The sequence below is a fragment of the Opisthocomus hoazin genome, chromosome 19 (assembly GCF_030867145.1).
Source record: "Opisthocomus hoazin isolate bOpiHoa1 chromosome 19, bOpiHoa1.hap1, whole genome shotgun sequence".
NCBI classification, from domain to species: domain Eukaryota; kingdom Metazoa; phylum Chordata; class Aves; order Opisthocomiformes; family Opisthocomidae; genus Opisthocomus; species Opisthocomus hoazin.
The window spans coordinates 4,468,687-4,490,402 of NC_134432.1; positions in this window are offsets into that span (position 1 = coordinate 4,468,687).

Below are 21,716 nucleotides of genomic sequence, written 5' to 3' on the forward strand. Positions count from 1 at the left end.
AGAGCCTGGCTGGGACACCAACTTTCCCAGGCTGCGTTTGAAGTTTGAGGTGGCAAGACAAGCAAGGAGCCCCATTCTCTGTGCCTCTGTGCGAGCACTGCCATGGGCAGATGAGGCTGAGCAACAGCTTTCCAGGCTAGCACCTTCTGCCTGCCAGCTATCTGCAGACGTTCGCACTTTCGGAGCAGGGCTGCGAAAGGAGCCTGGCTGGGAAACCAACTTTCCCAGGCAACGTTTGAAGTTTGAGGTGGCAAGACAAGCAAGGAGCCCCATTCTCTGTGCCTCTGTGCGAGCACTGCCATGGGCAGATGAGGCTGAGCAACAGATTTCCAGGCTAGCACCTTCTGGCTGCCAGCTATCTGCAGACGTTCGCACTTTCGGAGCAGGGCTGTGATAGGAGCCTGGCAGGGACACCACCATTACCTGCATGCGGTTTGAAGTTTCAAGTGGCAAGTTAAGCAAGCAGCCCCATTCTCTGTGCCTCTGTGCAAACAGTGCCATGGGCAGATGAGGCTGAGCAACAGCATTCCAGGCTAGCCCCTTCTGCCTGCCAGCTATCTGCAGACGTTCGCACTTTCGGAGCAGAGCTGCGAAAGGAGCCTGGCTGGGACACCAACTTTCCCAGGCTGCGTTTGAAGTTTGAGGTGGCAAGACAAGCAAGGAGCCCCATTCTCTGTGCCTCTGTGCGAGCACTGCCATGGGCAGATGAGGCTGAGCAGCAGATTTCCAGGCTAGCACCTTCTGGCTTCCAGCTATCTGCAGACGTTCGCACTTTCGGAGCAGGGCTGTGATAGGAGCCTGGCAGGGACACCACCATTCCCAGCATGCCGTTTGAAGTTTCAAGTGGCAAGATAAGCAAGCAGCCCCATTCTCTGTGCCTCTGTGCGAACAGTGCCATGGGCAGATGAGGCTGAGCAACAGCTTTACAGGCTAGCCCCTTCTGCCTGCCAGCTATCTGCAGACGTTCGCACTTTCCGAGCAGGGCTGTGAAAGGAGCCTGGCAGGGACACCACCATTCCCAGCATGCGGTTTGAAGTTTCAAGCGGCAAGATAAGCAAGGAGCCCCATTCTCTGTGCCTCTATGCAAACAGTGCCATGGGCAGATGAGGCTGAGCAACAGCTTTCCAGGCTAGCCCCTTCTGCCTGCCAGCTATCTGCAGACGTTCGCACTTTCGGAGCAGGGCTGTGATAGGAGCCTGGCAGGGACACCACCATTCCCAGCATGCGTTTGAAGTTTCAAGTGGCAAGATAAGCAAGCAGCCCCATTCTCTGTGCCTCTATGCGAACAGTGCCATGGGCAGATGAGGCTGAGTAACAGCTTTCCAGGCTAGCCCCTTCTGCCTGCCAGCTATCTGCAGACGTTCGCACTTTCGGAGCAGGGCTGCGAAAGGAGCCTGGCTGGGACACCAACGTTCCCAGGCAACGTTTGAAGTTTGAGGTGGCAAGACAAGCAAGGAGCCCCATTCTCTGTGCCTCTGTGCGAGCACTGCCATGGGCAGATGAGGCTGAGCAACAGATTTCCAGGCTAGCACCTTCTGGCTGCCAGCTATCTGCAGACGTTCGCACTTTCGGAGCAGGGCTGTGATAGGAGCCTGGCAGGGACACCACCATTACCTGCATGCTGTTTGAAGGTTCAAGTGGCAAGGTAAGGAAGCAGCCCCATTCTCTGTGCCTCTATGCGAACAGTGCCATGGGCAGATGAGGCTCAGCAACAGCTTTCCAGGCTAGCCCCTTCTGCCTGCCAGCTATCTGCAGACGTTCGCACTTTCGGAGCAGAGCTGCGAAGAGAGCCTGGCTGGGACACCAACTTTCCCAGGCTGCGTTTGAAGTTTGAGGTGGCAAGACAAGCAAGGAGCCCCATTCTCTGTGCCTCTGTGCGAGCACTGCCATGGGCAGATGAGGCTGAGCAACAGATTTCCAGGCTAGCACCTTCTGGCTGCCAGCTATCTGCAGACGTTCGCACTTTCGGAGCAGGGCTGCGAAAGGAGCCTGGCTGGGAAACCAACTTTCCCAGGCAACGTTTGAAGTTTGAGGTGGCAAGACAAGCAAGGAGCCCCATTCTCTGTGCCTCTGTGCGAGCACTGCCATGGGCAGATGAGGCTGAGCAACAGATTTCCAGGCTAGCACCTTCTGGCTGCCAGCTATCTGCAGACGTTCGCACTTTCGGAGCAGGGCTGTGATAGGAGCCTGGCAGGGACACCACCATTACCTGCATGCGGTTTGAAGTTTCAAGTGGCAAGTTAAGCAAGCAGCCCCATTCTCTGTGCCTCTGTGCAAACAGTGCCATGGGCAGATGAGGCTGAGCAACAGCTTTCCAGGCTAGCCCCTTCTGCCTGCCAGCTATCTGCAGACGTTCGCACTTTCGGAGCAGAGCTGCGAAAGGAGCCTGGCTGGGACACCAACTTTCCCAGGCTGCGTTTGTAGTTTGAGGTGGCAAGACAAGCAAGGAGCCCCATTCTCTGTGCCTCTGTGCGAGCACTGCCATGGGCAGATGAGTCTGAGCAACAGATTTCCAGGCTAGCCCCTTCTGGCTGCCAGCTATCTGCAGACGTTCGCACTTTCGGAGCAGGGCTGCGAAAGGAGCCTGGCTGGGAAACCAACTTTCCCAGGCAACGTTTGAAGTTTGAGGTGGCAAGACAAGAAAGGAGCCCCATTCTCTGTGCCTCTGTGCGAGCACTGCCATGGGCAGATGAGGCTGAGCAGCAGATTTCCAGGCTAGCACCTTCTGGCTGCCAGCTATCTGCAGACGTTCGCACTTTCGGAGCAGGGCTGTGATAGGAGCCTGGCAGGGACACCACCATTACCTGCATGCGGTTTGAAGTTTCAAGTGGCAAGTTAAGCAAGCAGCCCCATTCTCTGTGCCTCTGTGCAAACAGTGCCATGGGCAGATGAGGCTGAGCAACAGCTTTCCAGGCTAGCCCCTTCTGCCTGCCAGCTATCTGCAGACGTTCGCACTTTCGGAGCAGGGCTGTGATAGGAGCCTGGCAGGGACACCACCATTCCCAGCATGCCGTTTGAAGTTTCAAGTGGCAAGATAAGCAAGCAGCCCCATTCTCTGTGCCTCTGTGCGAACAGTGCCATGGGCAGATGAGGCTGAGCAACAGCTTTACAGGCTAGCCCCTTCTGCCTGCCAGCTATCTGCAGACGTTCGCACTTTCCGAGCAGGGCTGTGAAAGGAGCCTGGCAGGGACACCACCATTCCCAGCATGCGTTTGAAGTTTCAAGTGGCAAGATAAGCAAGGAGACCCATTCTCTGTGCCTCTATGCAAACAGTGCCATGGGCAGATGAGGCTGAGCAACAGCTTTCCAGGCTAGCCCCTTCTGCCTGCCAGCTATCTGCAGACGTTCGCACTTTCGGAGCAGGGCTGTGATAGGAGCCTGGCAGGGACACCACCATTCCCAGCATGCGTTTGAAGTTTCAAGTGGCAAGATAAGCAAGCAGCCCCATTCTCTGTGCCTCTATGCGAACAGTGCCATGGGCAGATGAGGCTGAGCAACAGCTTTCCAGGCTAGCCCCTTCTGCCTGCCAGCTATCTGCAGACGTTCGCACTTTCGGAGCAGAGCTGCGAAAGGAGCCTGGCTGGGACACCAACTTTCCCAGGCTGCGTTTGAAGTTTGAGGTGGCAAGACAAGCAAGGAGCCCCATTCTCTGTGCCTCTGTGCGAGCACTGCCATGGGCAGATGAGGCTGAGCAACAGATTTCCAGGCTAGCCCCTTCTGCCTGCCAGCTATCTGCAGACGTTCGCACTTTCGGAGCAGGGCTGTGATAGGAGCCTGGCAGGGACACCACCATTCCCAGCATGCGTTTGAAGTTTCAAGTGGCAAGTTAAGCAAGCAGCCCCATTCTCTGTGCCTCTATGCGAACAGTGCTATGGGCAGATGAGGCTGAGCAACAGCATTCCAGGCTAGCCCCTTCTGGCTGCCAGCTATCTGCAGACGTTCGCACTTTCGGAGCAGAGCTGCGAAAGGAGCCTGGCTGGGACACCAACTTTCCCAGCATGCGTTTGAAGTTTGAGGTGGCAAGACAAGCAAGGAGGCCCATTCTCTGTGCCTCTGTGCGAGCACTGCCATGGGCAGATGAGGCTGAGCAACAGCTTTCCAGGCTAGCACCTTCTGGCTGCCAGCTATCTGCAGACGTTCGCACTTTCGGAGCTGGGCTGTGAAAGGAGCCTGGCAGGGACACCACCATTACCTGCATGCTGTTTGAAGTTTCAAGTGGCAAGGTAAGCAAGCAGCCCCATTCTCTGTGCCTCTATGCGAACAGAGCCATGGGCACATGAGACTGAGCAACAGCTTTCCAGGCTAGCCCCTTCTGCCTGTCAGCTATCTGCAATCGTTCGCATTTCAAGAGCTGGGCTGCGAAAGGAGCCTGGCTGGGACACCAACTTTCCCAGACTGCGTTTGAAGTTTGAGGTGGCAAGACAAGCAAGGAGCCCCATTCTCTGTGCCTCTGTGCGAGCACTGCCATGGGCAGATGAGGCTGAGCAACAGCTTTCCAGGCTAGCCCCTTCTGCCTGCCAGCTATCTGCAGACGTTCGCACTTTCGGAGCAGGGCTGTGATAGGAGCCTGGCTGGGACACCACCATTACCTGCATGCTGTTTGAAGTTTCAAGTGGCAAGGTAAGCAAGCAGCCCCATTCTCTGTGCCTCTATGCGAACAGTGCCATGGGCAGATGAGGCTGAGCAACAGCTTTCCAGGCTAGCCCCTTCTGCCTGCCAGCTATCTGCAGACGTTCGCACTTTCGGAGCAGGGCTGTGATAGGAGCCTGGCAGGGACACAACCATTCCCAGCATGCGTTTGAAGTTTCAAGTGGCAATATAAGCAAGGAGCCCCATTCTCTGTGCCTCTGTGCGAACAGTGCCATGGGCAGATGAGGCTGAGCAACAGCTTTCCAGGCTAGCCCCTTCTGGCTGCCAGCTATCTGCAGACGTTCGCACTTTCGGAGCAGGGCTGCGAAAGGAGCCTGGCTGGGACACTAACTTTCCCAGGCTGCGTTTGAAGTTTGAGGTGGAAAGACAAGCAAGGAGCCCCATTCTCTGTGCCTCTGTGCGAGCACTGCCATGGGCAGATGAGGCTGAGCAACAGATTTCCAGGCTAGCCCCTTCTGCCTGCCAGCTATCTGCAGACGTTCGCACTTTCGGAGCAGGGCTGCGAAAGGAGCCTGGCTGGGACACCAACTTTCCCAGGCAACGTTTGAAGTTTGAGGTGGCAAGACAAGCAAGGAGCCCCATTCTCTGTGCCTCTGTGCGAGCACTGCCATGGGCAGATGAGGCTGAGGAACAGCTTTCCAGGCTAGCCCCTTTTGCCTGCCAGCTATCTGCAGACGTTCGCACTTTCGGAGCAGGGCTGTGAAAGGAGCCTGGCAGGGAAACCACCATTACCTGCATGCGGTTTGAAGTTTCAAGTGGCAAGGTTAGCAAGCAGCCCCATTCTCTGTGCCTCTATGCGAACAGTGCCATGGGCAGATGAGGCTGAGCAACAGCTTTCCAGGCTAGACCCTTCTGGCTGCCAGCTATCTGCAGACGTTCGCACTTTCGGAGCAGAGCTGCGAAAGGAGCCTGGCAGGGACACCACCATTCCCAGCATGCGTTTGAAGTTTCAAGTGGCAAGATAAGCAAACAGGCCCATTCTCTGTGCCTCTGTGCGAACAGTGCCATGGGCAGATGAGGCTGAGCAACAGCTTTCCAGGCTAGCCCCTTTTGCCTGCCAGCTATCTGCAGACGTTCGCACTTTCGGAGCAGGGCTGCGAAAGGAGCCTGCCTGGGAAACCAACATTCCCAGGCTACGTTTGTATTTTCATGTGTCAAGTCAAACAAGGAGCCCCATTCTCTGTGCCTCTGTGCGAGCACTGCCATGGGCAGATGAGGCTGAGCAACAGCTTTCCAGGCTAGCCCCTTCTGCCTGCCAGCTATCTGCAGACGTTCGCACTTTCGGAGCAGGGCTGTGATAGAAGCCTGGCAGGGACACCACCATTCCCAGCATGCGTTTGAAGTTTGCAGTGGCAAGACAAGCAAGGAGCCCCATTCTCTGTGCCTCTATGCGAACAGAGCCATGGGCACATGAGACTGAGCAACAGCTTTCCAGGCCAGCCCCTTCTGCCTGTCAGCTATCTGCAATCGTTCGCATTTCAAGAGCTGGGCTGCGAAAGGAGCCTGGCTGGGACACCAACTTTCCCAGACTGCGTTTGAAGTTTGAGGTGGCAAGACAAGCAAGGAGCCCCATTCTCTGTGCCTCTGTGCGAGCACTGCCATGGGCAGATGAGGCTGAGCAACAGCTTTCCAGGCTAGCCCCTTCTGCCTGCCAGCTATCTGCAGACGTTCGCACTTTCGGAGCAGGGCTGTGATAGGAGCCTGGCTGGGACACCACCATTACCTGCATGCTCTTTGAAGTTTCAAGTGGCAAGGTAAGCAAGGAGCCCCATTCTCTGTGCCTCTATGCGAACAGTGCCATGGGCAGATGAGGCTGAGCAACAGCTTTCCAGGCTAGCCCCTTCTGCCTGCCAGCTATCTGCAGACGTTCGCACTTTCGGAGCAGGGCTGTGATAGGAGCCTGGCAGGGACACAACCATTCCCAGCATGCGTTTGAAGTTTCAAGTGGCAAGATAAGCAAGCAGCCCCATTCTCTGTGCCTCTGTGCGAACAGTGCCATGGGCAGATGAGGCTGAGCAACAGCTTTCCAGGCTAGCCCCTTTTGCCTGCCAGCTATCTGCAGACGTTCGCACTTTCGGAGCAGGGCTGCGAAAGGAGCCTGGCTGGGAAACCAACTTTCCCAGGCTACGTTTGTAGTTTGAGGTGGCAAGACAAGCAAGGAGCCCCATTCTCTGTGCCTCTGTGCGAGCACTGCCATGGGCAGATGAGGCTGAGCAACAGCTTTCCAGGCTAGCCCCTTCTGCCTGCCAGCTATCTGCAGACGTTCACATTTCAAGAGCAGGGCTGCGAAACGAGCCTAGCAGGTACACCATTTTTCCCAGGCTGCGTTTGAAGTTTGAGGTGGCAAGACAAGCAAGGAGCCCCATTCTCTGTGCCTCTGTGCGAGCACTGCCATGGGCAGATGAGGCTGAGCAACAGCTTTCCAGGCTAGCCCCTTTTGCCTGCCAGCTATCTGCAGACGTTCGCACTTTCGGAGCAGGGCTGTGAAAGGAGCCTGGCAGGGACACCACCATTCCCAGCATGCGTTTGAAGTTTCAAGTGGCAAGATAAGCAAGCAGCCCCATTCTCTGTGCCTCTGTGCGAACAGTGCCATGGGCAGATGAGGCTGAGCAACAGCTTTCCAGGCTAGCCCCTTTTGCCTGCCAGCTATCTGCAGACGTTCGCACTTTCGGAGCAGGGCTGTGAAAGGAGCCTGGCTGGGAAACCAACATTCCCAGGCTACGTTTGTATTTTCATGTGTCAAGTCAAGCAAGGAGCCCCATTCTCTGTGCCTCTGTGCGAGCACTGCCATGGGCAGATGAGGCTGAGCAACAGCTTTCCAGGCTAGCCCCTTCTGCCTGCCAGCTATCTGCAGACGTTCGCACTTTCGGAGCAGGGCTGTGATAGGAGCCTGGCAGGGACACCACCATTCCCAGCATGCGTTTGAAGTTTCAAGTGGCAAGTTAAGCAAGCAGCCCCATTCTCTGTGCCTCTATGCGAACAGTGCCATGGGCAGATGAGGCTGAGCAACAGCATTCCAGGCTAGCCCCTTCTGCCTGCCAGCTATCTGCAGACGTTCGCACTTTCGGAGCAGAGCTGCGAAAGGAGCCTGGCTGGGACACCAACTTTCCCAGCATGCGTTTGAAGTTTGAGGTGGCAAGACAAGCAAGGAGGCCCATTCTCTGTGCCTCTGTGCGAGCACTGCCATGGGCAGATGAGGCTGAGCAACAGCTTTCCAGGCTAGCACCTTCTGGCTGCCAGCTATCTGCAGACGTTCGCACTTTCGGAGCAGGGCTGTGAAAGGAGCCTGGCAGGGACACCACCATTACCTGCATGCGGTTTGAAGTTTCAAGTGGCAAGGTAAGCAAGCAGCCCCATTCTCTGTGCCTCTGTGCGAACAGTGCCATGGGCAGATGAGGCTGAGCAACAGCTTTCCAGGCTAGCACCTTCTGCCTGCCAGCTATCTGCAGACGTTCGCATTTCAGGAGCTGGGCTGCGAAAGGAGCCTGGCTGGGACACCAACTTTCCCAGGCTGCGTTTGAAGTTTGAGGTGGAAAGTCAAACAAGGAGCCCCATTCTCTGTGCCTCTGTGCGAGCACTGCCATGGGCAGATGAGGCTGAGCAACAGCTTTCCAGGCTAGCCCCTTCTGCCTGCCAGCTATCTGCAGACGTTCGCACTTTCGGAGCAGGGCTGTGATAGGAGCCTGGCAGGGACACCACCATTACCTGCATGCGGTTTGAAGTTTCAAGTGGCAAGTTAAGCAAGCAGCCCCATTCTCTGTGCCTCTATGCGAACAGTGCCATGGGCAGATGAGGCTGAGCAACAGCTTTCCAGGCTAGCCCCTTCTGCCTGCCAGCTATCTGCAGACGTTCGCACTTTCGGAGCAGAGCTGCGAAAGGAGCCTGGCTGGGACACCAACTTTCCCAGGCTGTGTTTGAAGTTTGAGGTGGCAAGACAAGCAAGGAGCCCCATTCTCTGTGCATCTGTGCGAACAGTGCCATGGGCAGATGAGGCTGAGCAACAGCTTTCCAGGCTAGCCCCTTCTGCCTGCCAGCTATCTGCAGACGTTCGCACTTTCGGAGCAGGGCTGCAAAAGGAGCCTGGCTGGCAAACCAACTTTCCCAGGCTGCGTTTGAAGTTTGAGGTGGCACGTCAAGCAAGGAGCCCCATTCTCTGTGCCTCTGTGCGAGCACTGCCATGGGCAGATGAGGCTGAGCAACAGCTTTCCAGACTAGCCCCTTCTGCCTGCCAGCTGTCTGCAGACGTTCGCACTTTCGGAGCAGGGCTGTGATAGGAGCCTGGCAGGAACACCACCATTACCTGCATGCTGTTTGAAGTTTCAAGTGGCAAGATAAGCAAGCAGCCCCATTCTCTGTGCCTCTATGCGAACAGTGCCATGGGCAGATGAGGCTGAGCAACAGCTTTCCAGGCTAGCCCCTTCTGGCTGCCAGCTATCTGCAGACGTTCGCACTTTCGGAGCAGGGCTGTGATAGGAGCCTGGCAGGGACACCACCATTCCCAGCATGCGTTTGAAGTTTGAAGTGGCAAGATAAGCAAGCAGCCCCATTGTCTGTGCCTCTGTGCGAACAGTGCCATGGGCAGATGAGGCTGAGCAACAGCTTTCCAGGCTAGCCCCTTCTGCCTGCCAGCTATCTGCAGACGTTCGCATTTCAAGAGCTGGGCTGCGAAAGGAGCCTGGCTGGGACACCAAATTTCCCAGGCTGCGTTTGAAGTTTGAGGTGGAAAGTCAAACAAGGAGCCCCATTCTCTGTGCCTCTGTGCGAGCACTGCCATGGGCAGATGAGGCTGAGCAACAGCTTTCCAGGCTAGCCCCTTCTGCCTGCCAGCTATCTGCAGACGTTCGCACTTTCGGAGCAGGGCTGTGATAGGAGCCTGGCAGGGACACCACCATTACCTGCATGCTGTTTGAAGTTTCAAGTGGCAAGGTAAGCAAGCAGCCCCATTCTCTGTGCCTCTATGCGAACAGTGCCATGGGCAGATGAGGCTGAGCAACAGCTTTCCAGGCTAGCCCCTTCTGCCTGCCAGCTATCTGCAGACGTTCGCACTTTCGGAGCAGGGCTGCGAAAGGAGCCTGGCTGGGAAACCAACTTTCCCAGGCTACGTTTGTAGTTTGAGGTGGCACGTCAAGCAAGGAGCCCCATTCTCTGTGCCTCTGTGCGAGCACTGCCATGGGCAGATGAGGCTGAGCAACAGCTTTCCAGGCTAGCCCCTTCTGCCTGCCAGCTATCTGCAGACGTTCGCACTTTCGGAGCAGGGCTGTGATAGGAGCCTGGCAGGGACACCACCATTCCCAGCATGCGTTTGAAGTTTGAAGTGGCAAGATAAGCAAGCAGCCCCATTCTCTGTGCCTCTGTGCGAACAGTGCCATGGGCAGATGAGGCTGAGCAACAGCTTTCCAGGCTAGCACCTTCTGCCTGCCAGCTATCTGCAGACGTTCGCATTTCAAGAGCTGGGCTGCGAAAGGAGCCTGGCTGGGACACCAACTTTCCCAGGCTGTGTTTGAAGTTTAAGGTGGCAAGACAAGCAAGGAGCCCCATTCTCTGTGCATCTGTGCGAGCACTGCCATGGGCAGATGAGGCTGAGCAACAGCTTTCCAGGCTAGCACCTTCTGCCTGCCAGCTATCTGCAGACGTTCGCACTTTCGGAGCAGGGCTGCGAAAGGAGCCTGGCTGGCAAACCAACTTTCCCAGGCTGCGTTTGAAGTTTGAGGTGGCACGTCAAGCAAGGAGCCCCATTCTCTGTGCCTCTGTGCGAGCACTGCCATGGGCAGATGAGGCTGAGCAACAGCTTTCCAGGCTAGCCCCTTCTGCCTGCCAGCTGTCTGCAGACGTTCGCACTTTCGGAGCAGGGCTGTGATAGGAGCCTGGCAGGGACACCACCATTACCTGCATGCTGTTTGAAGTTTCAAGTGGCAAGGTAAGCAAGCAGCCCCATTCTCTGTGCCTCTATGCGAACAGTGCCATGGGCAGATGAGGCTGAGCAACAGCTTTCCAGGCTAGCCCCTTCTGCCTGCCAGCTATCTGCAGACGTTCGCACTTTCGGAGCAGGGCTATGATAGGAGCCTGGTAGGGACACCACCATTCCCAGCATGCGTTTGAAGTTTCAAGTGGCAAGATAAGCAAGCAGCCCCATTCTCTGTGCCTCTGTGCGAACAGTGCCATGGGCAGATGAGGCTGAGCAACAGCTTTCCAGGCTAGCACCTTCTGCCTGCCAGCTATCTGCAGACGTTCGCATTTCAAGAGCTGGGCTGCGAAAGGAGCCTGGCTGGGACACCAAATTTCCCAGGCTGCGTTTGAAGTTTGAGGTGGAAAGTCAAACAAGGAGCCCCATTCTCTGTGCCTCTGTGCGAGCACTGCCATGGGCAGATGAGGCTGAGCAACAGCTTTCCAGGCTAGCCCCTTCTGCCTGCCAGCTATCTGCAGACGTTCGCACTTTCGGAGCAGGGCTGCGAAAGGAGCCTGGCTGGGACACCAACTTTCCCAGGCTGTGTTTGAAGTTTGAGGTGGCAAGACAAGCAAGGAGCCCCATTCTCTGTGCCTCCGTGCGAGCACTGCCATGGGCAGATGAGGCTGAGCAACAGATTTCCAGGCTAGCACCTTCTGGCTGCCAGCTATCTGCAGACGTTCGCACTTTCGGAGCAGGGCTGCGAAAGGAGCCTGGCTGGGAAACCAACTTTCCCAGGCTGCGTTTGAAGTTTGAGGTGGCACGTCAAGCAAGGAGCCCCATTCTCTGTGCCTCTGTGCGAGCACTGCCATGGGCAGATGAGGCTGAGCAACAGCTTTCCAGGCTAGCCCCTTCTGCCTGCCAGCTATCTGCAGACGTTCGCACTTTCGGAGCAGGGCTGTGATAGGAGCCTGGCAGGGACACCACCATTACCTGCATGCTGTTTGAAGTTTCAAGTGGCAAGGTAAGCAAGCAGCCCCATTCTCTGTGCCTCTATGCGAACAGTACCATGGGCAGATGAGGCTGAGCAACAGCTTTCCAGGCTAGCCCCTTTTGCCTGCCAGCTATCTGCAGACGTTCGCATTTCAAGAGCTGGGCTGCGAAAGGAGCCTGGCTGGGACACCAACTTTCCCAGGCTGCGTTTGAAGTTCGAGGTGGAAAGACTAGCAAGGAGCCCCATTCTCTGCGCCTCTATGCGAACAGTGCCATGGGCAGATGAGGCTGAGCAACAGCTTTCCAGGCTAGCACCTTCTGGCTGCCAGCTATCTGCAGACGTTCGCACTTTCGGAGCAGGGCTGTGATAGGAGCCTGGCAGGGACACCACCATTCCCAGCATGCGTTTGAAGTTTCAAGTGGCAAGATAAGCAAGCAGCCCCATTCTCTGTGCCTCTGTGCGAACAGTGCCATGGACAGATGAGGCTGAGCAACAGCTTTCCAGGCTAGCCCCTTCTGCCTGCCAGCTATCTGCAGACGTTCGCACTTTCGGAGCAGGGCTGTGATAGAAGCCTGGCAGGGACACCACCTTTCCCAGCATGCGTATGAAGTTTCAAGTGGCAAGATAAGCAAGTAGCCCCATTCTCTGTGCCTCTATGCGAACAGTGCCATGGGCAGATGAGGCTGAGCAACAGCTTTCCAGGCTAGCCCCTTCTGCCTGCCAGCTATCTGCAGACGTTCGCACTTTCGGAGCAGGGCTGCGAAAGGAGCCTGGCTGGGACACTAACTTTCCCAGGATACGTTTGTAGTTTGAGGTGGAAAGACAAGCAAGGAGCCCCATTCTCTGTGCCTCTGTGCGAGCAGTGCCATGGGCAGATGAGGCTGAGCAACAGATTTCCAGGCTAGCACCTTCTGGCTGCCAGCTATCTGCAGACGTTCGCACATTCGGAGCAGGGCTGCGAAAGGAGCCTGGCTGGGAAACCAACTTTCCCAGGATACGTTTGTAGTTTGAGGTGGCACGTCAAGCAAGGAGCCCCATTCTCTGTGCCTCTGTGCGAGCACTGCCATGGGCAGATGAGGCTGAGCAACAGCTTTCCAGGCTAGCCCCTTCTGGCTGCCAGCTATCTGCAGACGTTCGCACTTTCGGAGCAGGGCTGCGAAAGGAGCCTGGCTGGCAAACCAACTTTCCCAGGCTACGTTTGTAGTTTGAGGTGGCACCTCAAGCAAGGAGCCCCATTCTCTGTGCCTCTGTGCGAGCACTGCCATGGGCAGATGAGGCTGAGCAACAGCTTTCCAGGCTAGCCCCTTCTGCCTGCCAGCTATCTGCAGACGTTCGCACTTTCGGAGCAGGGCTGTGATAGGAGCCTGGCAGGGACACCACCATTCCCAGCATGCGTTTGAAGTTTGAGGTGGAAAGTCAAACAAGGAGCCCCATTCTCTGTGCCTCTGTGCGAGCACTGCCATGGGCAGATGAGGCTGAGCAACAGCTTTCCAGGCTAGCCCCTTCTGCCTGCCAGCTATCTGCAGACGTTCGCACTTTCGGAGCAGGGCTGTGATAGGAGCCTGGCAGGGACACCACCATTACCTGCATGCGGTTTGAAGTTTCAAGTGGCAAGTTAAGCAAGCAGCCCCATTCTCTGTGCCTCTATGCGAACAGTGCCATGGGCAGATGAGGCTGAGCAACAGGTTTCCAGGCTAGCCCCTTCTGCCTGCCAGCTATCTGCAGACGTTCGCACTTTCGGAGCAGGGCTGCGAAAGGAGCCTGGCTGGGACACCAACTTTCCCAGGCTGTGTTTGAAGTTTGAGGTGGCAAGACAAGCAAGGAGCCCCATTCTCTGTGCCTCCGTGCGAGCACTGCCATGGGCAGATGAGGCTGAGCAACAGATTTCCAGGCTAGCACCTTCTGGCTGCCAGCTATCTGCAGACGTTCGCACTTTCGGAGCAGGGCTGCGAAAGGAGCCTGGCTGGGAAACCAACTTTCCCAGGCTGCGTTTGAAGTTTGAGGTGGCACGTCAAGCAAGGAGCCCCATTCTCTGTGCCTCTGTGCGAGCACTGCCATGGGCAGATGAGGCTGAGCAACAGCTTTCCAGGCTAGCCCCTTCTGCCTGCCAGCTATCTGCAGACGTTCGCACTTTCGGAGCAGGGCTGTGATAGGAGCCTGGCAGGGACACCACCATTACCTGCATGCTGTTTGAAGTTTCAAGTGGCAAGGTAAGCAAGCAGCCCCATTCTCTGTGCCTCTATGCGAACAGTGCCATGGGCAGATGAGGCTGAGCAACAGCTTTCCAGGCTAGCCCCTTCTGCCTGCCAGCTATCTGCAGACGTTCGCATTTCAAGAGCTGGGCTGCGAAAGGAGCCTGGCTGGGACACCAACTTTCCCAGGCTGCGTTTGAAGTTTGAGGTGGAAAGACTAGCAAGGAGCCCCATTCTCTGCGCCTCTATGCGAACAGTGCCATGGGCAGATGAGGCTGAGCAACAGCTTTCCAGGCTAGCACCTTCTGGCTGCCAGCTATCTGCAGACGTTCGCACTTTCGGAGCAGGGCTGTGATAGGAGCCTGGCAGGGACACCACCATTCCCAGCATGCGTTTGAAGTTTCAAGTGGCAAGATAAGCAAGCAGCCCTATTCTCTGTGCCTCTGTGCGAACAGTGCCATGGGCAGATGAGGCTGAGCAACAGCTTTCCAGGCTAGCCCCTTCTGCCTGCCAGCTATCTGCAGACGTTCGCACTTTCGGAGCAGGGCTGTGATAGGAGCCTGGCAGGGACACCACCTTTCCCAGCATGCGTATGAAGTTTCAAGTGGCAAGATAAGCAAGTAGCCCCATTCTCTGTGCCTCTATGCGAACAGTGCCATGGGCAGATGAGGCTGAGCAACAGCTTTCCAGGCTAGCCCCTTCTGCCTGCCAGCTATCTGCAGACGTTCGCACTTTCGGAGCAGGGCTGCGAAAGGAGCCTGGCTGGGACACTAAATTTCCCAGGCTGCGTTTGAAGTTTGAGGTGGAAAGAGAAGCAAGGAGCCCCATTCTCTGTGCCTCTGTGCGAGCACTGCCATGGGCAGATGAGGCTGAGCAACAGCTTTCCAGGCTAGCCCCTTCTGCCTGCCAGCTATCTGCAGACGTTCGCACTTTCGGAGCAGGGCTGCGAAAGGAGCCTGGCTGGGACACCAACTTTCCCAGGCAACGTTTGAAGTTTGAGGTGGCAAGACAAGCAAGGAGCCCCATTCTCTGTGCATCTGTGCGAGCACTGCCATGGGCAGATGAGGCTGAGCAACAGATTTCCAGGCTAGCCCCTTCAGCCTGCCAGCTATCTGCAGACGTTCACATTTCAAGAGCAGGGCTGCGAAACGAGCCTAGCAGGTACACCATTTTTCCCAGGCTGCGTTTGAAGTTTGAGGTGGCAAGACAAGCAAGCAGCCCCATTCTCTGTGCCTCTGTGCGAGCACTGCCATGGGCAGATGAGGCTGAGCAACAGCTTTCCAGGCTAGCCCCTTCTGCCTGCCAGCTATTTGCAGACGTTCGCACTTTCCGAGCAGGGCTGTGAAAGGAGCCTGGCAGGGACACCAGCATTCCCAGCATGCGGTTTGAAGTTTCAAGTGGCAAGATAAGCAAGGAGACCCATTCTCTGTGCCTCTATGCGAACAGTACCATGGGCAGATGAGGCTGAGCAACAGCTTTCCAGGCTAGCCCCTTTTGCCTGCCAGCTATCTGCAGACGTTCGCATTTCAAGAGCTGGGCTGCGAAAGGAGCCTGGCTGGGACACCAACTTTCCCAGGCTGCGTTTGAAGTTCGAGGTGGAAAGACTAGCAAGGAGCCCCATTCTCTGCGCCTCTATGCGAACAGTGCCATGGGCAGATGAGGCTGAGCAACAGCTTTCCAGGCTAGCCCCTTCTGGCTGCCAGCTATCTGCAGACGTTCGCACTTTCGGAGCAGGGCTGTGATAGGAGCCTGGCAGGGACACCACCATTCCCAGCATGCGTTTGAAGTTTCAAGTGGCAAGATAAGCAAGCAGCCCCATTCTCTGTGCCTCTGTGCGAACAGTGCCATGGGCAGATGAGGCTGAGCAACAGCTTTCCAGGCTAGCCCCTTCTGCCTGCCAGCTATCTGCAGACGTTCGCACTTTCGGAGCAGGGCTGTGATAGGAGCCTGGCAGGGACACCACCTTTCCCAGCATGCGTATGAAGTTTCAAGTGGCAAGATAAGCAAGTAGCCCCATTCTCTGTGCCTCTATGCGAACAGTGCCATGGGCAGATGAGGCTGAGCAACAGCTTTCCAGGCTAGCCCCTTCTGCCTGCCAGCTATCTGCAGACGTTCGCACTTTCGGAGCAGGGCTGCGAAAGGAGCCTGGCTGGGACACTAACTTTCCCAGGATACGTTTGTAGTTTGAGGTGGAAAGACAAGCAAGGAGCCCCATTCTCTGTGCCTCTGTGCGAGCACTGCCATGGGCAGATGAGGCTGAGCAACAGATTTCCAGGCTAGCACCTTCTGGCTGCCAGCTATCTGCAGACGTTCGCACATTCGGAGCAGGGCTGCGAAAGGAGCCTGGCTGGGAAACCAACTTTCCCAGGATACGTTTGTAGTTTGAGGTGGCACGTCAAGCAAGGAGCCCCATTCTCTGTGCCTCTGTGCGAGCACTGCCATGGGCAGATGAGGCTGAGCAACAGCTTTCCAGGCTAGCCCCTTCTGGCTGCCAGCTATCTGCAGACGTTCGCACTTTCGGAGCAGGGCTGCGAAAGGAGCCTGGCTGGGACACCAACTTTCCCAGGCAACGTTTGAAGTTTGAGGTGGCACGTCAAGCAAGGAGCCCCATTCTCTGTGCCTCTGTGCGAGCACTGCCATGGGCAGATGAGGCTGAGCAACAGCTTTCCAGGCTAGCCCCTTCTGCCTGCCAGCTATCTGCAGACGTTCGCACTTTCGGAGCAGGGCTGTGATAGGAGCCTGGCAGGGACACCACCATTCCCAGCATGCGTTTGAAGTTTGAGGTGGAAAGTCAAACAAGGAGCCCCATTCTCTGTGCCTCTGTGCGAGCACTGCCATGGGCAGATGAGGCTGAGCAACAGCTTTCCAGGCTAGCCCCTTCTGCCTGCCAGCTATCTGCAGACGTTCGCACTTTCGGAGCAGGGCTGTGATAGGAGCCTGGCAGGGACACCACCATTACCTGCATGCGGTTTGAAGTTTCAAGTGGCAAGTTAAGCAAGCAGCCCCATTCTCTGTGCCTCTATGCGAACAGTGCCATGGGCAGATGAGGCTGAGCAACAGCTTTCCAGGCTAGCCCCTTCTGCCTGCCAGCTATCTGCAGACGTTCGCACTTTCGGAGCAGGGCTGCGAAAGGAGCCTGGCTGGGACACCAACTTTCCCAGGCTGTGTTTGAAGTTTGAGGTGGCAAGACAAGCAAGGAGCCCCATTCTCTGTGCCTCCGTGCGAGCACTGCCATGGGCAGATGAGGCTGAGCAACAGATTTCCAGGCTAGCACCTTCTGGCTGCCAGCTATCTGCAGACGTTCGCACTTTCGGAGCAGGGCTGCGAAAGGAGCCTGGCTGGGAAACCAACTTTCCCAGGCTGCGTTTGAAGTTTGAGGTGGCACGTCAAGCAAGGAGCCCCATTCTCTGTGCCTCTGTGCGAGCACTGCCATGGGCAGATGAGGCTGAGCAACAGCTTTCCAGGCTAGCCCCTTCTGCCTGCCAGCTATCTGCAGACGTTCGCACTTTCGGAGCAGGGCTGTGATAGGAGCCTGGCAGGGACACCACCATTACCTGCATGCTGTTTGAAGTTTCAAGTGGCAAGGTAAGCAAGCAGCCCCATTCTCTGTGCCTCTATGCGAACAGTGCCATGGGCAGATGAGGCTGAGCAACAGCTTTCCAGGCTAGCCCCTTCTGCCTGCCAGCTATCTGCAGATGTTCGCATTTCAAGAGCTGGGCTGCGAAAGGAGCCTGGCTGGGACACCAACTTTCCCAGGCTGCGTTTGAAGTTTGAGGTGGAAAGACTAGCAAGGAGCCCCATTCTCTGCGCCTCTATGCGAACAGTGCCATGGGCAGATGAGGCTGAGCAACAGCTTTCCAGGCTAGCACCTTCTGGCTGCCAGCTATCTGCAGACGTTCGCACTTTCGGAGCAGGGCTGTGATAGGAGCCTGGCAGGGACACCACCATTCCCAGCATGCGTTTGAAGTTTCAAGTGGCAAGATAAGCAAGCAGCCCTATTCTCTGTGCCTCTGTGCGAACAGTGCCATGGGCAGATGAGGCTGAGCAACAGCTTTCCAGGCTAGCCCCTTCTGCCTGCCAGCTATCTGCAGATGTTCGCACTTTCGGAGCAGGGCTGTGATAGGAGCCTGGCAGGGACACCACCTTTCCCAGCATGCGTATGAAGTTTCAAGTGGCAAGATAAGCAAGTAGCCCCATCCTCTGTGCCTCTATGCTAACAGTGCCATGGGCAGATGAGGCTGAGCAACAGCTTTCCAGGCTAGCCCCTTCTGCCTGCCAGCTATCTGCAGACGTTCGCACTTTCGGAGCAGGGCTGCGAAAGGAGCGTGTCTGGGACACTAAATTTCCCAGGCTGCGTTTGAATTTTGAGGTGGAAAGAGAAGCAAGGAGCCCCATTCTCTGTGCCTCTGTGCGAGCACTGCCATGGGCAGATGAGGCTGAGCAACAGCTTTCCAGGCTAGCCCCTTCTGGCTGCCAGCTATCTGCAGACGTTCGCACTTTCGGAGCAGGGCTGCGAAAGGAGCCTGGCTGGGACACCAACTTTCCCAGGCAACGTTTGAAGTTTGAGGTGGCAAGACAAGCAAGGAGCCCCATTCTCTGTGCCTCTGTGCGAGCACTGCCATGGGCAGATGAGGCTGAGCAACAGATTTCCAGGCTAGCCCCTTCTGCCTGCCAGCTATCTGCAGACGTTCACATTTCAAGAGCAGGGCTGCGAAACGAGCCTAGCAGGTACACCATTTTTCCCAGGCTGCGTTTGAAGTTTGAGGTGGCAAGACAAGCAAGCAGCCCCATTCTCTGTGCCTCTGTGCGAGCACTGCCATGGGCAGATGAGGCTGAGCAACAGCTTTCCAGGCTAGCCCCTTCTGCCTGCCAGCTATTTGCAGACGTTCGCACTTTCCGAGCAGGGCTGTGAAAGGAGCCTGGCAGGGACACCACCATTCCCAGCATGCGGTTTGAAGTTTCAAGTGGCAAGATAAGCAAGGAGACCCATTCTCTGTGCCTCTATGCGAACAGTGCCATGGGCAGATGAGGCTGAGCAACAGCTTTCCAGGCTAGCCCCTTCTGCCTGCCAGCTATCTGCAGACGTTCGCACTTTCGGAGCAGGGCTGTGATAGGAGCCTGGCAGGGACACCACCATTCCCAGCATGCGTTTGAAGTTTGACGTGGAAAGAGAAGCAAGGAGCCCCATTCTCTGTGCCTCTGTGCGAACAGTGCCATGGGCAGATGAGGCTGAGCAACAGCTTTCCAGGCTAGCCCCTTCTGCCTGCCAGCTATCTGCAGACGTTCGCACTTTCGGAGCAGGGCTGCGAAAGGAGCCTGGCTGGGACACTAACTTTCCCAGGATACGTTTGTAGTTTGAGGTGGAAAGACAAGCAAGGAGCCCCATTCTCTGTGCCTCTGTGCGAGCAGTGCCATGGGCAGATGAGGCTGAGCAACAGATTTCCAGGCTAGCACCTTCTGGCTGCCAGCTATCTGCAGACGTTCGCACTTTCGGAGCAGGGCTGCGAAAGGAGCCTGGCTGGGAAACGAACTTTCCCAGGATACGTTTGTAGTTTGAGGTGGCACGTCAAGCAAGGAGCCCCATTCTCTGTGCCTCTGTGCGAGCACTGCCATGGGCAGATGAGGCTGAGCAACAGCTTTCCAGGCTAGCCCCTTCTGCCTGCCAGCTATCTGCAGACGTTCGCACTTTCGGAGCAGGGCTGTGATAGGAGCCTGGCAGGGACACCACCATTCCCAGCATGCGTTTGAAGTTTGAAGAGGCAAGATAAGCAAGCAGCCCCATTGTCTGTGCCTCCGTGCGAGCACTGCCATGGGCAGATGAGGCTGAGCAACAGCTTTCCAGGCTAGCCCCTTCTGCCTGCCAGCTATCTGCAGACGTTCGCACTTTCGGAGCAGGGCTGCGAAAGGAGCCTGGCAGGGACACCACCATTACCTGCATGCTGTTTGAAGTTTGAAGTGGCAAGGTAAGCAAGCAGCCCCATTCTCTGTGCCTCTATGCGAACAGTGCCATGGGCAGATGAGGCTGAGCAACAGCTTTCCAGGCTAGCCCCTTTTGCCTGCCAGCTATCTGCAGACGTTCGCATTTCAAGAGCTGTGCTGCGAAAGGAGCCTGGCTGGGACACCAACTTTCCCAGGCTGCGTTTGAAGTTTGAGGTGGAAAGAGTAGCAAGGAGCCCCATTCTCTGCGCCTCTATGCGAACAGTGCCATGGGCAGATGAGGCTGAGCAACAGCTTTCCAGGCTAGCACCTTCTGCCTGCCAGCTATCTGCAGACGTTCGCACTTTCGGAGCAGGGCTGTGATAGGAGCCTGGCAGGGACACCACCATTCCCAGCATGCGTTTGAAGTTTCAAGTGGCAAGATAAGCAAGCAGCCCCATTCTCTGTGCCTCTATGCGAACAGTGCCATGGGCAGATGAGGCTGAGCAACAGCTTTCCAGGCTAGCCCCTTCTGCCTGCCAGCTATCTGCAGACGTTCGCACTTTCGGAGCAGGGCTGTGATAGGAGCCTGGCAGGGACACCACCTTTCCCAGCATGCGTATGAAGTTTCAAGTGGCAAGATAAGCAAGTAGCCCCATTCTCTGTGCCTCTATGCGAACAGTGCCATGGGCAGATGAGGCTGAGCAACAGCTTTCCAGGCTAGCCCCTTCTGCCTGCCAGCTATCTGCAGACGTTCGCACTTTCGGAGCAGGGCTGCGAAAGGAGCTTGTCTGGGACACTAACTTTCCCAGGCTGCGTTTGAAGTTTGAGGTGGAAAGAGAAGCAAGGAGCCCCATTCTCTGTGCCTCTGTGCGAGCACTGCCATGGGCAGATGAGGCTGAGCAACAGCTTTCCAGGCTAGCCCCTTCTGCCTGCCAGCTATCTGCAGACGTTCGCACTTTCGGAGCAGGGCTGCGAAAGGAGCCTGGCTGGGACACCAACTTTCCCAGGCAACGTTTGAAGTTTGAGGTGGCAAGACAAGCAAGGAGCCCCATTCTCTGTGCCTCTGTGCGAGCACTGCCATGGGCAGATGAGGCTGAGCAACAGATTTCCAGGCTAGCCCCTTCTGCCTGCCAGCTATCTGCAGACGTTCACATTTCAAGAGCAGGGCTGCGAAACGAGCCTAGCAGGTACACCATTTTTCCCAGGCTGCGTTTGAAATTTGAGGTGGCAAGACAAGCAAGGAGCCCCATTCTCTGTGCCTCTGTGCGAGCACTGCCATGGGCAGATGAGGCTGAGCAACAGCTTTCCAGGCTAGCCCCTTCTGCCTGCCAGCTATCTGCAGACGTTCGCAGTTTCGGAGCAGGGCTGCGAAAGGAGCCTGGCTGGGACACTAACTTTCCCAGGATACGTTTGTAGTTTGAGGTGGAAAGACAAGCAAGGAGCCCCATTCTCTGTGCCTCTGTGCGAGCAGTGCCATGGGCAGATGAGGCTGAGCAACAGATTTCCAGGCTAGCACCTTCTGGCTGCCAGCTATCTGCAGACGTTCGCACTTTCGGAGCAGGGCTGCGAAAGGAGCCTGGCTGGGAAACCAACTTTCCCAGGATACGTTTGTAGTTTGAGGTGGCACGTCAAGCATGGAGCCCCATTCTCTGTGCCTCTGTGCGAGCACTGCCATGGGCAGATGAGGCTGAGCAACAGCTTTCCAGGCTAGCCCCTTCTGCCTGCCAGCTATCTGCAGACGTTCGCACTTTCGGAGCAGGGCTGTGATAGGAGCCTGGCAGGGACACCACCATTACCTGCATGCTGTTTGAAGTTTCAAGTGGCAAGGTAAGCAAGCAGCCCCATTCTCTGTGCCTCTATGCGAACAGTGCCATGGGCAGATGAGGCTGAGCAACAGCTTTCCAGGCTAGCCCCTTCTGCCTGCCAGCTATCTGCAGACGTTCGCACTTTCGGAGCAGGGCTGTGATAGGAGCCTGGCAGGGACACCACCATTCCCAGCATGCGTTTGAAGTTTCAAGTGGCAAGATAAGCAAGCAGCCCCATTGTCTGTGCCTCTGTGCGAACAGTGCCATGGGCA